Genomic DNA, 6,198 nt, shown 5'->3' on the forward strand with positions numbered 1-6,198 from the left:
AGTTATTTTTGGAAGTGTTGATTGCCTTGTGCCTTCGAAGCTTCTTCTCCTAGAGTTCTTTCAAGTTCTTGTGAGGGAGTTAATCTTCACACTACAATTTGCCTTTTCATCGTGATAGGAGGGTTGATTAGAGCCAAATTATGTGTTTACCTTTTCATCGCGACTAGGAGGCTCGATAGGACACATATCCATCTATTTTCCGTAAATCCATCCTTACCATCATCATCTTTACCTTTCACCTTCATAAGGAAGATCTTTTTATTTTGGTTATAATATTTTATTTTCAATTTCTTTATCTTTTGTTGATCTTGTTTCTTACCTGTTTCGAACGCTTAAAAGAAACTCTAAAAGACCCTAGTTAATGCCACCACCTTCTCCTATTCATCCCCCTTGTTCTTCATCGAGTCTAGAGCTTTCTAAGTTTGATTCTTCAACAAGATAAACATTTATTAACCTGTCACTGCTTCCATATCAATTGGTATCAGATTTGGGCCGATTCTTGGAAAGAAGCAAACAATCTTGCTTGTTCTTGCACACAAAATCGTCAAGGTACCTCAACGATCACAAAAGATTTATTGTTTTAGGTTCTTTTTATTTAATTTTAATTTAAATTCAAATCATTCTTGTTAGTTTATTGTTTTTAAAAAATAATAATAAAGGGCTAAAAAAGCCAAAATTTCAAAAAAAAATGAAAACGAAGGAATTATAGATGATTTTATCCAGATCTCATATTCATCCTAAGAGTAATCTACAGTCCAAAATTCACCTCAATTGGAGCTCATTGAGCCTTCAAATACATCATTGAAGTTTAATCGACATATTCGGTCTAGAATCTTGTCGAATTTCTTGAAAATTATATAGGAAGAATTTCGTGGTGAAAATTTCCATATTCAAACTTCATAAATTGAAGATCATTCACACAAAAATAGAATTTTTGGAGATCAATAACACTTTCGAACAAAGAGATCACGAAAAATAGATTGTTTGAGAACTCACCGTTAACAGAGTCTACTGGATACTACTGAAGGTATTTGGTTATGAAGTTTTACAGGTGGTATATCGATGCATCGAAAGACATTCAAGAATTTTCCAAATTTTGCCCCTCAAAAACGTTGCTCAAGTTGATCCAGTGTTTTCTAGTTTCTGGTTTGGTTTTTTTTTCTTTGACTCTTAGTGCTTTAGGTTCTTTTGTTTTTCCTTTTTATTGTACTTTTGCATTATCTAACACGTTATCTTTCTTGTGTTAGTAGGATTAAAGAGTTTGCATACTTCTTCCTTCTTTGCATTCTCGATCTCTTGGAGTCTAACCCTTATTTGGCCTCTTAGAGATTTTAGGTTTTCTTATCGCCTTTGCTAGTAATCAAACTCCGATACGAACTGTGGAAGACTATTGGTAAAGTGAGTTTTAAAGAGTACAAGATCGACTTACTTGCCTCTCGATGTGTTACTTTCTTGGAGTGACTTCTGAGGTTTCTAGCTTTGTTGATTTTTTTTTAATTTTTATTTTACTTTAAAATTTTCTTTTGAACGTTATGATTTCAGGATGGGCAACAATAACAACAAGACACTTACGGCTATCTTAGCCGCACTTGCCTGACTCATGAATCAAATTGAAAGATTTGATGAACTTAACAATATCATGAGAGGATGACAAAACCACAACTGGATCTACCAAACCAGAATCCAAGACCAAACAATGCTGAACTTTTTGTACCCAGGCGAGAACAACCATGTTTCCAAGCACCTAAACACTTTGCAAAACCAAAGTTCACTATCCCGTCTTTCAAAGGAGACAACGATCCGGACAGGTACATCGATGGGAAGGAAAAGTTGATCTCATGTTCGCATATCATGACTGCCCCCAAGCTAGACAAGTTTCCCTCATCACCATGCAATTCGAAGGATGTGCTCGAACTTGGTGGATGCAAATAAGGAAAAAGTTCGAGAACTTCCAAATTCAAACAATCACTTCTTGGACCGACCTCAAACAAACCATGAGAAAACGATTCCTACCGACACATTATACGCGAGAAGTTAAACTACGACTACACCGACTTTGACAAGGTAGAAGTTCAGTTGAAGACTAATACAAGGAGATGCAGCCCTTACTCAATAGGGCTAACATAACCGAAAAAGAAGAGTTCACCGTGTCATGATTCGTCGTCGGCTTGAACTCAAACATCACTGATCTTCTTGACCTTCATGAGTACGAAAATCCTTGAAGATACACTAAAGAAGGCAATAACAATCGAAACACAAATCCAATGGAAATTTCAATTCAAAGAACATTACCAACATACTTCATCCTCTTACCAAAGTAACACTACAAGAAAATATACCTTTAATGACACACGCTAATTTATGACTTGCAAAAAATGTGTGTCACAAAAATGTCATGTTTCTTAAAATCTGAACGATTTATGACTTACAATAATGTGTGTCATATTAATAGTCATAATCCAAAAAATTTCAAAAACACGAAGTACACTTTTAATTGTGTGTCATATGTAAAAGTCGTCTTTTAATTTCGCCATTATTTTCATCATGTACGCATGCTTTCCCGCTTTAAATGCTTTCAAAAACTTTGGAAACACATTTTGGGTTATGTTTTCTTTCCTTCTTTTCCTACTATGCCGATGGACCTCGAGATGGTGAACCCCTTCCTGACGCCGAAACCAACCATTTTAGATCCTCCGACTATCCTGAAGATGACAAGTCTACTCCTCACACCGGCGATGCGCCAGTCCTGGATAAATATATTCCCATTTCTTCTGTTTGTTTCTTGAGAAAATTTGTGGGTATCGAGGAAATCCTGAAATTATTGATTACCCATTGCTTAATTACACCTGAAAAACGTAAATTGAATCGTTATTTGTATACACATATGTATATGTTCCTTTAGATTTACTTATTTCCTGAGAGAATTATAGAAAAAGTAATGAGAAAACTTGAACCTTTTTCCTTTACCTTTTAGTTAATGACTTTGAAATTATTCGCAAATTTAGTGAAATGGTAATACCCATTTTTTATTTTTCAATTTTTGTTATAAGTTTGGAATTTATGTCATTTTAAAATAAAAGGAAAGAGGAAGAATTAGGGTTCTTCTTTTCTCTTTTTCTTTAGACTTATGTAGGATTATATTGATATGTTTAGAGGTATTTGTTTATTTGAAAGGCCCCTTTTATCATGAATACTTTGGAAGTGATTTGTGAATATATTCGATATTTGGAAATTTGCAACAAAATATTTTTAGGAGGTTTAGCGAGAGAGACAAGTTCGGGTTAGTTCTTTACCTTGTTTGTTAGAGATTTTTATTAATCTCATTGAATATGATTATAGCACGAATTGATTTCCCTGTAGTCTGTTCCGATTTGGTTATTTTACGTATCTTCTATAATACAATTTCTTGAGCATTTTGGTAAATATGGTGAAATTACGGATTCTGTGATAATGAAGGACCGTAAAACAGGACAGCCTCGTGGATTCGGGTTTGTGAATTATGTAGAACCTTCTATGGTTGATAAAGTCATTGAGGACACTCATGTTATTAATGGAATCAAGTAAGACTCCGCTTTAGTCTCAATGTTTTGTTTATTGTTATGTTTCCTTACCATAGTTCGGTGAATGTTGCTTCGCTTTTGACTTGAATTACTGCTCTTTGGCTCGGTTTTTGTCCTTTTAGGTAGACATTAAGAGAACAATACCAAAAGAAGCTTCTTGAAGTAAAGATTTCAAGACTAGGAAGATTTTTGTAGGTGGAATTCCTTCAACTGTATCCGAAGGTGATACCAGTATCTTCCTTTCTTTAATGCATATAATATTGAAGCTTCACGCCATTTATCCGGAATGCCTTGATTCATCATAGATATTTCTCGTAATGTTAATCTATTTGGTGCAATTGACAGATGAGTTCAAGGACTACTTTACACAATATGGAGAAGTCAGAGAACACGAAATCATGCGGGATCATGCCACCAATCGTTCCCGTGGTTTTGGGTTCATCACTTTTGAAACAGAACAAGCAGTTGATGATCTCTTGGAGAAGGGAAACAAGATTGACTTTCCAGAGCTCAGGTATGAAGATTGCCCGTTGAATTGATGTTTCATGAAATACTTTATCGTCTTTATGGGCTATCATCTTTTTTCACTTTTAGATGTTACCAAATGATGGCATTTCCATGAACGCGTACCATTTTACTTTGACGAGATTTTACTATCAGACCTTAATTATATTAGTTGTAGTTCTTTTTACCCTAGCAGAAAACGAGTAAGGTGAATTTAGAGAATCCATTTTGTTATGTTAAATTTTAGAAACAATAAAATGAGTCTCATTATGTCTCCCTTTGCTGGTAGGTGGAGATAAAAAGGGAAATTAAGTTATACATTAGGCAGCCTCAGTTCATGAATGAAATCAAAATTTAAGAGCCATATGTAGTCAAATTTCAGAGCTGAAATGGATATATAGTAAAATAATCAGGACGTAAAGAGACACCTATGATAAACATGTTAAGAGGTTAGTGTGTATTAAAAGGAAAGAATTAAAAGTCTTCACCCACAAGTGGAAAAATATAGTGATTGTCATGATTGTTTTTGCAAAACTGGTGTACTCATAATCATTCCTCAAGGCAAGTTAGTTGTTTAATCACATCAAGTTGTCAAGCAACATAATTTAGAAGACAAATCAAGTGCCGACTATTATGTACTTGTATTGGTTTTCTTCTCAAAACTTGAAATGCTTCTGCCCTCATTGACAAAAACCTAAGAAACTTTTTAGCTAGGATATTTTCAAGTTCTTCAGCCTGTTTTACCAATAAAAGAAGAAGAAAGTACATATATTAGAACAAAATGGGAGGAAAAAAATGCAAAACTTGTCCTGATATTAGTTAAGATAAACTTCTTATCTTGAATCCAACAAAGTATAATAGAAGAGAAGACATCATCCTATGAAGAGCAGTTCAGATTTTAAAACAAAAGATTCCCTTTTAACATTAGATGATTAGGAGAAGAAAATAGGAGATATTTTCTCCTGAATAATTCATCTCAGGTTGGAAGAAAACTTCCCTTTGAAAAATCAAAAACTAGATTTCAAAAGTTGAACCAAGTTCAACTGAAAACAAGGGCAATAAATTATTCCAATTTTTTTGGGGGGGCGGAGTGGTCAAGTTGCCTTCTCTGCATAATGAAGTTTCTTAATTAAGCAGGATCCTAATTTGTTGAATTACTGCCATTTGTCTTGCTCCGTGTTTTCATATCTTAATGCCTTGCCCTGAAACTGGTTCTGACAACACTAATTTGTTTTTCTTATACTTTTAATGAAAATTAAATTTTAAATGCATTTAAGCTGTTGAGTTGCCAAAAGGTTTATGCTATAGGCTGCAAATTGCTTATACGATATGGAGCTTATTATGTACTGGTTGTGCAAAATTTTGACATCTTTGTTTTATTTTTCTTACCTTTTGTTGATATTGTTTTTGCATATTCTAAGTATCCTCATTTTTTGTTGTTGTCAATACAGGTTTGGCAACACTGCCTATTTGCACATATATGTGGCTTTTATCCAGATGCTCAAAGCTCTAAGTATGTGGAAACAAAGTGCATTATTTGATTACATCCAACGAAATCACTCTATGTGAACTAGGACTATATTGTTGAATTCATAGGCTTTGGTTTCAATTCTTCTTTGTGCAGCATAGATAGTACATATGATTACAATATTTTTGATAACTTAATGTGAATATATTGTATACAAATGGATTGCTTATATATAATATGATATATATTAAGTATTATGAGGCATTAAATGTGATTTAGTTTGATTATTTGTCAATCTACAATATATATATATATATATATATATAATTTACGAAATACAATCACGACACACGAATGTGTGCCATCTTTTTTAATGACGTGTGCTTCAATGACATGCAATGTGAGTCATACATGCGTGTCATAAATTTATGACACACAAATGTGTGTCATCTTCATTTATGACGGGGGCTTCAATAACGCTCAATGCGCGTCATAAATGTGAGTCATAAATGCGTGTCACCAATGCTCGTTATAGATTTATGACACAAAATTGTGCGTCATCTAAAATTCATGTCGGTGGCTTCAACGACAGGCATTTGTGTGTCATCCGCACCCATAGATGACGCGCAATGCGCGTCATTAAAGGGGTTTTTTTTCTAGTAGTGT

General features: G+C 34.0%; 1 pseudogene; it reads left to right on the top strand.

Annotated features, from left to right (window-relative positions):
- The first annotated feature begins 2,569 nt into the window (after window positions 1–2,569).
- On the top strand, window positions 2,570–5,693 carry LOC120151693 (annotated as a pseudogene).
- The last annotated feature ends 505 nt before the right edge of the window (window positions 5,694–6,198 follow it).

The sequence above is a fragment of the Hibiscus syriacus genome, unplaced genomic scaffold (genome assembly GCF_006381635.1).
Source record: "Hibiscus syriacus cultivar Baekdansim isolate YM2019G1 unplaced genomic scaffold, ASM638163v2 tig00111067_pilon, whole genome shotgun sequence".
Classification (NCBI taxonomy): Eukaryota; Viridiplantae; Streptophyta; class Magnoliopsida; order Malvales; family Malvaceae; genus Hibiscus; species Hibiscus syriacus.